Here is a 13,978-nt window from a genome sequence, read left to right as displayed (position 1 = left end):
TCAGAAAAATGTACTAAAAATACTATTAATATCTGATCTGTTACTGTTGCATGTGCAGAAGCAGTGAAGTCAGACAGTAATCATATTTACTGAGCGCTTGCTGTATACAGAATACTGTACTAATCACTTGGGAGAGTACAATAAAACAATATGATAGTCACATTCCCTGCCCAGAACGAGTTTTCAGACTAGAAATGTATAAAATGACAAAACCTTTTAAGTTCAAAATATTCTGGGTTAGCAGTACATAATTCTCCCTTCTGATTTTCTACAAGAAACAAACAAAGTGCATTTCATCCCATCCTCTTTCTACCTCACAGTCTCCGGCACTAAATGGCCATTGAGGGAACAGAGGTAAAGTGTTACCGTGGCGATTGATGGCAGATGCCGCCTGGCCCATCAGAACTAGAAATTGTTCTCAAATTTATAAGCTTTTGCCTAGTGCGCTGTTTACTAATCCACCCTGATGCAACACTGCACGTGTGATACTTAATTTCTTTGGCCTATAAAGTACATCTGACCATAAATCCCAGACACTTTTTTTAAAGGGAAAAAAATATGATAAATCAAATGTATAAAATCTTCCTTTCTAAGCCTAGATGTCTTTTTTTCTTATTTTTCTTAATGTGAAGCTTTATCATCCAGGCCTGTACCAGCAGTAAACGGCCCCTCTCTATTAACCTACCTTTCACTCCTTGTTGATCCTTTTTCTCCCTTTTCCCCATTTCCAATCCCCCATCTGACTGTGCGAGTTTACACCATGCTGTAGCTGTTGATTCAGAGAGGATCATGTCTGTCTACAAGACCTAAAGCGTCTTTTATAGCGAAAAATATAAGCTTCACAGGAAGCAGCAAGGCCTAAGAACACGGGCCTGTATGTCAGAGGGCCTGGGTTCTAATCTCAGCTCCCTCTCTTGACTGCTGTGTGTTCTTGGACTAGTCATTTCCCTTCCTCTCTGCCTCATTTCCATTCAGTCATATTTATTGAGCGCTTACTGTGTGCAGAACACTGTACTGAGCACTTGGGAAAGCACAGTATCACAAGAAACAGACACATTCCCTGATCACAATGAGCTTACGGTCTAGAGGGGGAAATTGAATACTTGCTCTTCTTCCTACTTGGACTCTGAGAACCATTTGGAACCTAATTTCCTTTTATCTACCCCAGCACTTTGTACAATGCTTGGTGCATGCTAAGCGTTTAACAAATTCCACCAATATTATTATTTAGTAAGCGGCTCAGGAAAAACGATCGATCGATCATTAGGTAGAATGTTAGATCCCCGGATTTTAGTAGGATGTTTGAGAATGGAAACGTAAGTGTGTCGGATAGGGTTAAGAAAACACTTTATTCTGTCCAGATGAGGGATGGGCAGCAGTTACCCCTTTCACTACAGCAACTCTGAAATCAAAGAGATCCAAGAAAAGACCACGTAATGATGCGTCAGCTGAGATGGAACACGTCCCACCAAAAGCGAAAATAGCCTCGGCTGGCTTTTTTTTTTCTTTCAGTGAGGAGGGAAAAAAACAATCATTTGTCAAAAACACTGTTTTGCAAGGATTTTGCTAGGCACAACTTGACTCTGTGGTTTGGCCAGGAAAGAGAAAACCTTTCAGACTTTCTCCAAGATGGCAGCACTAGCCCAAAACAGAATGACAATGTTTTGTAAACTGATAACACTTCGTTGCCTGGCTCTTTTCTGAAAATGATTAAACCTCCTTATAAACCACCACATGGCAGATGCCCCGAGGCGGCAGCATCCCGGTCATTGCGACGTGCGCCCCGTTAACGTTTTCTGGGCTTGGGGATCCCTCGCGTTTGATACGGTGGCGGAGAGAGGGTGAGATTGGAGAGCGAAAGCGTTCAACCTCCCTTGCCTTCGAGCAGAGTTCAACTGAAGTTTGGGGAGGGAAGTTTGAGTTGGGTCTTTCTTTGCCCAAACTGGTTCTCCCAGTCTGTTTGTTCTCAGGACCTTTAGCGTGTAGTTAATTCACAGTAATTGGACAGCTCGGTATTTTGTAATAGTCCAGGACACTAGTGTGCACAGGGATGTGGCCGAAATGCACAGGACACATTCCAGATAAAACAAAGGTTGTTTTGTGTGGACGCAGCCTTAGAACATGTCATTTCCGGTGAGTGGCCAACTGGATCTAGCAGCGTTGAATGGATTCACTGAATGGAGGACAGTGAGCTAATGTCTATACTAGCACCGCAATCAGCCTCGGACATTTTCCTTCATCGACGCCTCAGACTTTCCCAGTCGGCTTCCAAGTACCCTATATTTTGAGCCCATTAGTGTGTCCTCCTACGTTCATTTAGAAGCGTCCCCATCCCCATCGTGGGCTAACTTTAGAATGGGTGTTAACTTGAAAGAGGTGAGAGTCTTTGCTTTCTGAGTCTCAGGAAACGGTGTGAAATCAAGCATTGGCTGAGAGTGCGGTAGGGTGATTACATTGGAGGCAAGTTAACCTAAGATTTCACAATCCATCTACCAAGAACTTGGATTTGGCTCTGAGAGAGAAGGTCAAAAGGTGAAGGCCTGGGAATCATTGCCTATTACAAGCTCTTCCTTTGTTTTCCAGTCAACCCTCCAAATGTCTTGTCATCTGGTGAGTAGCTATTTTCTGTTTCCACTGTGGGCAGGGCAAGAGGGGACAGGTTTTTAATTGCAGCAGAAGGGCTATAGGTTAGATTAACAGAACGGTGTCAAACTCCTGAGAGCGAGACACTGGGACAGATTACAGGGGAGAGTGTGAGATCATCTTCTCAAGAGAATTTTAAGTAAAGGAGAGAAAGATACCTTTCTGGGAAGGCTTGAGGAGAAGTCGTTTGGAGGGAGAGGAATGGATCCGTGGCCCTCTACGTGAGGTTCGGGATCTAAATTGGAGAGAGGAGAATCGAATCCCCATTTTACAGATAAGGTAATTAAGGCAGAGATTGGCGAAGAGACTTGCCTAATATCACACAGCCGGCAATTGGCAGAGCCAGGATTAGAACCCAGATCCAACTGACGCCAAGGCCCAGGTTCTTTCCACTAGACCCCATTATTTCTACTTACGTCTGCTGTTTTAGGCGGGAATCCCATCTGTGCCTGAGATATAGTATGCTCGTGGCTAGAACCTTCTGGAGCAGGATAGATTGTTTTCTATTCCTCTTTCCCTAAAAAGTTGATTTTTAGGGGCACTGAGAGTTTCCAGGACTCTACCATTCTCGACTATGGACTATGTCCATTCCATTCCTGGCTTGGGCAGTGGCTAGTGAGTGGAAAGCATTTTGCTACGAGTCAAAACTAACCTGTGCTGGGCAGCCGCGGCGTAAGAGAGACTCGAGGGCGGAGACTCGAATTTGCTCCACGGATGGAGGCAGTGGTAAACCGCTTCCCAATTTTGACCAAGAAAGCTTTCTGGATCCACTACCAGAGCGATCGCTGATGGAGGCGGGGCGTTCCGGGGGAGATGTGTCCACAGCGTCCCAAATGGGTCAGAGACGACTCGACGGCATAAGACAAGACAAGAGTGATAAGTGGCCGGGGTTGTTAGTTCAGCATTCGGGATTGACTCTCCCTTTGTAGTTCGTGGAACCAATCGATTCTCTTCCAAAATATGCTTCTTGAAGGCAGGGATCATAGACGCTAACCACCTGCTTTTAGATTGTAAATTCCCCTTCTAGACTCTAAGCTCAATGTGGGCGGGGAATATGTATACTCCAAGCGCTTAGTACAGTGCTCTGCACATAGTAAGCACTCAATAAATACTATTGAATGAATGAATATTATATTATAGTCTCCCAAGTGCTTCGTACAGTGCTTTGCACACAGTAATCGGACAATAGGTGCAATTGAATGAATGAATCCTCTCTTGAACAGTTGGTACAGTGCTCTGCAAAGAGTAGGCACTCAGTAAATTGCGCTGATTGCTTGGTTGAGGGGGACAATAGGAGAAGAGATCTAGCAGCAAAGAAGCGCAGTTATTTCAAAAAGCAACAGCCTGACAATTTAGAATGACCGAAAACACCATATTCTAGTGAAAATCCAAAGGTCCTTACATTCCTAGATTTATCTAGCAGCACAGTGCAGATCCAGCATGTAACCTAGTGAATAGAGCATAGGCCTAGGTGTCAGAAGGATCTGGGTTATAATCCTATGTACTCCACCTGTCTGCTGTGTGATCTCAGGCAAGTCACTTCACTTCTCTCTGTCTGTTACTTCATCTGTAAAATGGGGATGGAGACTGTGAGCCCCATGTGAGACATGGGCTGTGTCCAACCCGATTAGCTAGTATCTACCCCAGTGCTTAGTACAGTTCCTGGCACATTGAAAGCGCTTAGCGAATACCATATTTAAGAAAGATATTTGAATTGTACAACGAATCCAATGGACATGGCATTGTAAGGAATGAAACAATGCTTCAGGCAGGCTTGTGAAAGTGAGGGAATTAGAATCCAGGTTTTTATTCACCTCTGTGGTATGAATACAAACCTGATTTTTTTTTCTTTTCAACCACACCTCATTTTTTCACTTGGGAATCAGACACAATTAGACCATCCTGTTGGAATTGGATTTTCCCTGGGGGACTGATCTGAGAATGATGGAGAGTAAATGTCTCCTTGAGAGAGCTGCTAAAGTATATCCTGGTGCTTCAAAAAGTCTCATGTAAGCCATTTAATGCCAGAAACATTTTACTCACTTTGGCACATTTGAGACTGAGACCTTCCAACATTGATCTGCTCTTTACTTCTTCCTATAGCAGTGATTTTCTTTCCCCTAAAATGGGACTAAGACTGAGGAGACCAGGGTGTTAATCCCAACTCTGCTACTGACCTGCTGTATGATCTTAGCAAGTTAGACTGTGAGCCCGGCATTGGGCAGGGATCGTCTCTTTCTGTTGCCGAATTGTACATTCCAAGCACTTAGTACAGTGCTCTGCACATAGTAGGCACTCAATAAATACTATTGAATGAATGAATGAACTTAACCTCCCTGGGCCTCAATTTCTTCATTTGAAAAATTGCACATTAGCTACCAGCCCTTGCTACCTCTTAGGTGGTGAGACATCAATCAATCAATTGTATTTATTGAGAGTCCACTGTGTGCAGAGCAGTGTACTAAGCGCTTGAGAGAGTACAACAGAATTGGTAGACTTGGTTCCTGCACACAAGGAGCTTACGGATTATCTTGCGTCTGTCTCAGTGCTCAACGCTTAGTAAATACTTAAAGCATACTGCAGTTTAAAAAAAAATCCTGAAAATACTGACTTGTGATTTTATCCCTAGGTGTGAGATTTGAAGTACATTGTTTTGATTTGGGAGATGAGATCTGAGGGTTCTGATATGCAGTTTGCTCATTACAAGTATATAGTATACCTCTTCTTAGTATTTCTCTAGTCTATCTGTGTGGTCTTCTGGGATGCTCTTGGACAAATACTCAACACTGACTATTTTTCCTCTAATCTTTAAATTCCTGCATATACCAACTCTGTTGTATTGTATTCTCACGAGCACTTAGTACAGTGCTCTCTACACAGCAAGAGCTCAAGAAATTCCATTGATTGATTTTTTCATCTCTCCCATTTTAACACAGAATCCCCCTCCCTCTTCTCCTGAAAAAACACGCTGCCCTTGAGATATATTTCCTTATGCAAGCAAAGCAATTTCCCTCTGCTAATATTCTCAAAAGGTGGGTTGCAGAATCTCCTCGTTCAACCTGGCTCTTTCGTTTTAAGGAAGCATTTATGACCAGCAGATAGATCGGAGTTAGAGCTTCCCTTGTAGAATGACAGGGATTAGGTCAGAAATAATTAACGAAAACCTCTGTCGCCACAAATACCTCCGAATCGAGGCAGGAAGATGACATTCTTTCCAACCTGATCCAAATGGACTGTCTCTCCGAGGAGTGAGTTGGAAGATACCTTCTACAGGCCTTAGTCATCTCTCTGTACAGAAACTGGAAAGAGCTTTTGGTGGGGCCTGGGTATGATTCCATCTGCCTTCCGCAGTTCAGAATTGCCCCCTAGTTAGCCGCCGACCGGTAGTCCACTGAGGTCCAGAATCAACAAAGAACCATCACTCAACAGGACCACACGACACCACTTGATATGGAGTTGGAAAATGTGAGCCATGGCAAAGGGACTGATGAGTGATCATGATGAGCGAAGAGTAGATCAGGGAATGGCTACTGGAATATTTATTCTTCCTAAATAAATAAATATCTACTGTACACATGACTGTACTGTTTGTACAAGCTGAAGGAGAGGAGATTTATAGATCAGTTTGGTTCCTTCCTTCCTCCTTTATCCCATTTCTCCATTGTTTGGAAACCCGCAAAAAAGGAAAAAAGGTCATTCCTGTCAGAGTGCCGCTTGGCTATTCAGAGTGGAACTGAAAGATCAGAAGGAGTGGGGTCCAGAGAATAATCTAAAACCATTATGAGCTCTGAGATAAAATGAGGAGGAGAAAACATTGTATCGTGCAAGGTTTCAGTTAAGACTGCTGGTTCATCTAGTAACCATCCTGTTGCATCTAGAATCCCTTCAAAAGTAGAAGCCAGTAGTAATAAATGTGGGATTTGTTAAGCGCTTACTGTGGGCCAGGCAGTGTACTAAGCACTGGAGTGGATACAAGCAAACCAGGTTGGACACAGTCTCTGTCCCGCATGGGGCTCACAGTCTTAATCCCCGTTTTACAGATGAGGTAACTGAGGCCCAGAGAAGTGAAATGACTTACCCAAGGCCACACCGCAGACAAGTGGTGGAGCTAGGATTAGAACCCATGACTTTTTGATAATATGAAACCCTCAAGCAGTCTGACTTGTATCAGATGATGCCTATTGAAAATGCCCAATCTATACAATGACTTGTGCTCTCTCTGCTTGAAATCCCCTTCTTTCACATTCTCAGAGGTTTCATGAAGACGTTTAGAAGATCCAGTGAAATTCTTGGGGAAGTGTGGGTAAGAGGAGAAACTACTCACAGTGAGGGGTGATCTCTGTACACCAAACCAAGAAGGATAGAGTTACCAAGCAGAAACCTGGGCAAGAGTAGGGACTAGTTCAGATAGAAGAGGAAAATGACTCCTAAGAATAGGTTTCTTATGCCACTAGGAAGCAAGACAAGATAATGACGTCTCTGAACACCAGGTGTGGGTCCTGCTGTTTCACTGACACAGCTTGAGGGATGTAGAGCGGTGGTAAAATGGCCATTGTCAACTCCATGAACCCGGGCAAAAGAAGAGAATCATTTGAATATCTGTAAAGACAGCTCATCAAGCATTTCCACAACCTAGAACTGAAATTTTTTTCACTGAAAAGAGGTCTTCAGATCACAGTGATCTGAATTTTCAGGTACGGTTTCCTCCTGAGAACAGAGGATGTGGTTTCCTTCCAGTAGAAAATGGAATTCCTCATTTGGGTGATTAATTCCTTGGTGATTCATTCCCTCGTGTGGTTTTGGTTGTCTCCTCACCTTACTTTGGAAAGACAGCATTTCAGGATGAATGATTTACACTGTGAGTCCCATGTGGATCCAGGACCATGACCAACCTGATTATTTTGTATCTGCTCCAGGGCTTAGTACAGTGTCTGGCACATAGTAAGTGCTTAAGGAATACCATAGAAAAAAGAAAATTGAAAGGTGGGACATTTGGGTAGGTGCCACCTTCCTAATGTCTAGTATTAAGGGTTAGAGCACCTACAAAACTTTGTATTGTATTTTCTAAGTCATCTCACCTCCTGTTTTTGCCTCTAGGGTCAATATCCCATTCTCTATAGTTCTGCTCCCACCATCATATGTGGGATAAATCTTGACTCTTCTCATTTCCACTAGACAATAAGATTTTGGGGGAAAGGGATCCTGTCTTCTAACTCATTTGAACTCCCCCAAATGCTTGGTACAGACCCCTACCTCTAGTAGGTGCTCAATAACTACCGTTAACTGGTTGACTGAAGACAGGAATTATGTTTTCTTATTCCCTCATGCTCTCCCAACCACTTTGCCCAGTTCTGCAGAGAGTAGGCACTCAGTAAATATCATTAATTGATTTTTACCTCCGACTGGAGTCAGCTTCAATCCTCGTTGAGTCAGTCTTGCGACTGGGAGTTTCAAAGGAAGTCAGGCATCAAACTCCAAAAGGGATGTGACTTAAGGAGAGGTTGCCTTGATCAATAAAAATTTTAAAATCTAGAGCCCTAGTAACTTTAAAAGAATGATTGTTTTTGTGGCTAAGTGTTTTGGGAGAAGAATGTCAAAAAGGAGTAGTAATCACTGTCTTATCTCTGTTCGGAAACCTAGTGGTCTTGGAGATCTTTCTCCCCTTAATTGAATTCTTGGACCTTGGCTGACTCCAGTTATGGAATCCCTCGATTCCACATCTCAATTATACTTTATTCAATGATCAGGGAGTTTGGGAGGAAGAAGATATGAGAAATCATAGGACCTGGGAGTCATAGGGGCTGGGTTCTAATGCTGTCTCCGGTACTTATTTGTTGCGTGACATTGGGCCAGTCACTTAACTGTACAGTTTCCTTACCTGTCACACAGATTCAATATCTTCTGCCCCTCCTACTTAGATTGTAAACCCATTGTGGAACAGGGACTGTGTCTGACCCGATTATCTTATCTCTACCACAGTGATTAGTACAGTGGTTGAAGCGTAGCACTTTAGTGCCAACGTTATTATTAATCAATCAATAGTGTTCACTGAATACTTTGTGCAGAGCATGGGACTAAGTGCTTGGAAAAGTAAACTATTAATAGGATCAATAGCATCTTACTCTCAGTAACTTCATCTTCAGAAATGAAAGAGAGATATACATTGAAAAGACCAATATATGACCAGCAAACAAAAGTTCACTGATCAGAAAAGGACATCTTGGAGCTGGGTTTAAATTTGGTGGGACAGGCAGAAAAAGCTCATCTGTTAAAATGCTACATTCAATTTCTCAGGAGGTAACAGCAGGCCTAACAGAGTAACAAAACAATTTACCATTAAAAAAAAAAAATACTCTTTAAGTTTAGCTCTTATTTTGAGAGACAAAATGGGAGCAAAATGATTTCTGTGTTTCTGCACGTTCTACTTCCGTGTCATTGTTTAAAGAGCAACCGGATTCCACTCTTTAACATCACTCCATTATTAATGGATGTACATTCGACGGTGCCTACGTCAACGAGGATTTGACAGGACAGTGACAAACCTAGGCCTTATCTGCAGTTAAGATAACTCTCTGAAAATTTCCAATAATAATAATAATGTTTGTTTAAAACTTACTGTGTACCAAGCACTCTATTAAAGTGCTAGGGAAGAACCGAGGTAATAATGTTGGACACAATTCCTGTCCCACTTGGGTCTCACAGTCTGAGTAAAATGAATGCCCATTTTACATACGAGGAAACTGAGACCCAGAGAAGGGAATCGACTTGCCTGAGGTCACGCAGCAGGCAAGAGACGGAGCCGTGATCGGAACCCATGTTCTCTGTTCTTTGACTCCAGGCCTAGGCTCTTTTGAAGCAGCGTGGCTCAGTGGAAAGAGCCCGGGCTTGGGAGTCAGAGCTCATGAGTTCGAATCCCGACTCTGCCACTTGTCAGCTGCGTGACCGTGGGCAAGTCACTTCACTTCTTTGTGCCTCAGTTCCCTCATCTGTAAAATGGGGATGAAGACTGTGAGCCTCACGTGGGACAACCTGATGACCCTGTATCTCCCCCAGCGTTTAGAACAGTGCCCTGCACATAGTAAGCACTTAACAAATACCAACATTATTATTATTTGACTAGATCACACCGCTCTTTAGTTTACCGGGCACTGTAGGCGTGTGTGCTTCTCCAGGTAGGTGGAGTTTTCCCCCCGGGGCAGACCACTCGACTGTAGGAGAGACAGACAGATTTCTGGCTTCGGCCTGTCCTACCCAGATCAGAAGGCCCTCGGCTGCTGTGGGTGTCTAAAAGCCACCTCTGGGCAAAGGGATAATAAAAACTTTCAGTCAGACATTCGAGGCAGGGTTCCAAATTGCTAGTTGCCATTTCCCCTGTTAGCTAAAGGTTGGCTCCTTTAAGCCTCCCCCGCCCCCTCCGGAGGGCTGAAGAGACTGAATTACTCCGGTCCCCAGTTTGGAAACAAAAAGAACCAGAGGCACCCAAAAGAGAGAAGCAAAACCTTTCCCGTCTAGAAAGAACCTCGGGCCGAGGCCGAATCCGAACGTGGCCGAGTTTGATTCCATTTGGGCAACTTGCGCTTTGATAAATAAGATGTTATGAAGAGAAGGTAGTCAGTCTGTTTGGAAGGAAAACATTAAACGGGTGCGACTCAGCTTTCCCTGGCTTTTTAACAGCTCTGAACTGCTTGATATTCTTGGCTCGGGCATATTATTATTATTTTTTTTTCCTTTTAAAAAATATGAGGCATTAGGCTCCCTCCCAAGGCACACTCAGGTGGAGCTGTCTCCAAACCCCACCTCCCCTCAGGGGCACCTTATTTTCTGAAGAAAAAAAAGAAACTGGGGGCCCAATTACCATGACAAACTCCATAAAACTCACTCCGTCTGTCTCTTTCACTCTACTCCATCTGCCTGTCTCTCTCTCTCTCACTTTCCACCCCTGCCCCTCTTTGTTCTTGTTGGAAGCCACGTGGGCTGTCTTTTCAAGATCATCGATGGAAGCCTGGAAGCAGCGAATCACTAATATTTCTCGAGAGCTTACTGTGAGCAGAACACCGTACTAAGTGCTTGAGAGAATTCATTGCAACTGAGTTGATAGTCACAGTTTCTTTCCTCCAGGTGTGGAAGAGATGGGAGGTAGGACTAGGCGATGAGCCTCCACAGATGAGCATTTCCAAACAGTTTGATAATTCAGATTTCCAGGCCTGCATCAGGGCTGATTTCATGGATCTTGAATTTGGGGAGCCACTGACCAGACTTGTAGTTCCTTGGACGCCCCAATCTATCCTACACAGAGTGACACAGTGATGGCATATGGAACATTGGTCAGAGGTCCACTCAAACCAGGAGTGTTTCTCTGGCGGCTCCCGACGTACCCCTAACCTGGTTCCAAGCCATTTTGTTTCCCTCTGTTAACAGACGCCATGCACGTGGCCTAAGTGGGGAGATCGTGGGCCTAGGAGTCAGAGGACTGGGGTTTTAATCCCGGCTCTGTCACTTGTCCGCTTTATGACCTTGGGCAAATGGCTTCGCTTCTCTGGGCCTCAGTTACCTCATGTGTAAAATGGGCATTAAAGCTGTGAGTCCCCCATGTGGGTCATGGACTGTACTGAACTTGATTATATTGTAACCACTCCAGTGCTTAGTACGGTGCCTGGCACGTAGTAAATGTTTAACAGATATCAAAAAAACAAACAAAGGAACAACAACAACAAACTACTACCCACTGTGTCTCTCTCTCTCCTCTCTTTCTCTTCCAACCCCTTGCTCTGATAATAGTGATAATAATAATTATGGCATTTGTTAAGCACTTACTACGTGCCAAGTACTCTTTTAAGAGCTGGGGTAGATGCAAGATAATCAGGTTGGACACCGTCCCTGCCCCACCTGGGGCTCACAGTCTCAATCCCCGTTTTGCAGATGAGGTAACGGAGGCACAGAGAAGTAAAGTGACTTGCCCAAGGTCACACAGCAGACAGGTTGCAGAGCAGGGATTAGAACCCATGACCTCTGACTCCCAAGCCCGTGTTCTTGCCACTAGGCCACGCTGCTTCGCAATCCTCCCTGCTTCCTGGAAATCTCTCCCCCTTCACATCTGGCAGACCAATATACCCCCATCTTCAGAGTCTTACTAGAATCTTATCCTAGAAGCCGTCCATGCTTAATCTCTCACTTCCCCATTCTATTTTTCTTTCCCGAGCACTTGAATCCTCTTCCCACTAAGCACTTATGTACATATACTAGGTCATGGGTTCGAATCCAGGCTCTCCCACTTGTCAGCTGTGTGACTGTGGGCAAGTCACTTCACTTCTCTGTGCCTCAGTTACCTCATCTGTAAAATGGGGATTAAGACTGTGAGCCCCACGTGGGACAACCCGCTTCCCCTGTGTCTACCCCAGCGCTTAGAACAGTGCTCTGCACATAGTAAGCGCTTAACAAATACCAACGTTATTATTATTATTATCTGTAAATTTTCTCTTTATTTTCTCTTATCTGTAAATTATTTCAGTGTCTGTTTCCCCCCTACATTGTAAACTCCTTGAGGGGAGGGAGTGTGCTATTTATGGAGAAACAGTGTGGTCTAATGGATAAACAGCACAGGGCTGGGAGTCAGAAGGCTCTGGGTTACAACTCTGGCTCTGCCACTTATCTGCTGTGTGACCTTGGACAAGTCACTTCACTTCTCTGGGCCTCAGTTACCTAGCCCGAAGAATGGAGATTAAGACTTTGAGCCCCATGTGGGATAGGGACTATGTCCAACCCAGTTTGCTTGTATCTAGCCCAGCACTTAGTACAGTGCCTGGCACGTAGTAAACACTTAGGAAATACCATTATTATTATTCCATCTCTCCCAAATGCGTAGTACAGTAATCTGCACAGAGGTGCCCTCACTAAATCCCATTTATTGATTGATTTATCGGTTGATTGAAACCTAATAAAAATCAGATTGTTCTGAATAAAACTAGATAAATGGACTCTCCCTGCAGTTCCCTTAAAGGTTCTGCATTCAGGAAGTTTCTGTACGTGGCAGGTTTCACTTCCCGAGTGTGACGTTCTACCTACGTAGTCGGAGAATGGGTCGATATTAATTACAGATCGGGTTAAACCTGCAAGTTGCTAGAGAGGTCTGTCTTTGCTTTTAGACTAGTCACTTAGTGAATAATTGGATCTGCAGTTCTGTAAACATGATTCTGACTTGTGCAAAGAATGGGGTTCTTTCGATGAGACTGATATGAGGAAATAGGGTTTATGTTTGAGTTGTGAGGGTTAAAACTAAATCCATCATTTACAATTATATTAAAGGTATATGCCTCAGATCTGTTGGTTTAGCATTTAATTCTGAATCTCTCAACAGAGGTCAATAGTTTTATTCTAAAACATTTGCTTCCTGGAAACAGTGGACCGTAGAGATTTTCACATGTTACCGCATGAGTTGACATATGATCAATTATTACTCTGCAGGAGAATGGAACACGGATTCTAAGAGAATTCCACAAAATCACTATCCTATAGGGAGATTTTTACTGTACAGTAATGCTGAAGTTCCAAACTCTTTTCATTTCAAATTCACAGATGGGTATCGGCTTCATTTTTACGTTTGAGGAAAAAAATGGTAATCTTTGGTGATTCGTGGTGTCGATTCCCCTTCTGGTCATTTTTAACTCAGTTAAGAGAAGCACTGGGGCCCAGCAGGTAGATCATGGGCCTGGGAGTCAAGAGGACCCAAGCTGTAATCCCCGCTCCAACACTTGTCTCAAGCGTGACTTTGGGCAAGTCACTTCCCTTCTCTGGGCCTCTGGAACCTCATGTGTAAAATGGAATCTGAGAGTGTGAGCCCCAAGTGGGACCGGGTTTGTGTCCAATTCGATTAGCTTGTATCCCCTCCAGCGCTTAGTACACAAAGTGCCTGGCACATAGTAAGTGCTTAACGAATACCTTTTAAAACTACTAACAATTGTGGTATTTGTTAAGTGCTAACTACCTCCCCAGCATAAAAACATTAAAAGCATCTACGCGATGAATTCCGTTCCCTCTCAGAATTCCTCCAATATCCTCTGTCACTTTTATTGCTCTCCTACCCCCGGAGTCCTGCTCACCAGCCCAGAGTTGAAGATATACCCCCTCTCCCATCCCACACCTAAAGGAGATGGGACATATGATATGAAGCTTTTGTAAACATCTCAAGGGTTGGGGTCCTTTTCTGTGAATGGATGAGAGTGGGAGAGTGAAAGAAAATGGGCCAATCTGATGCTCAATCAAAAACATGTATTGAGGGCTCGGTCTGTGCAGAGCACTCTACTAAGTGCTTGGGCGAGTGAAAAAGATCAATCCTTCA

Source organism: Ornithorhynchus anatinus, chromosome 15 (genome assembly GCF_004115215.2).
Source record: "Ornithorhynchus anatinus isolate Pmale09 chromosome 15, mOrnAna1.pri.v4, whole genome shotgun sequence".
Taxonomy (NCBI): Eukaryota; Metazoa; Chordata; class Mammalia; order Monotremata; family Ornithorhynchidae; genus Ornithorhynchus; species Ornithorhynchus anatinus.
Note: the sequence above shows the minus strand (reverse complement) of the source record.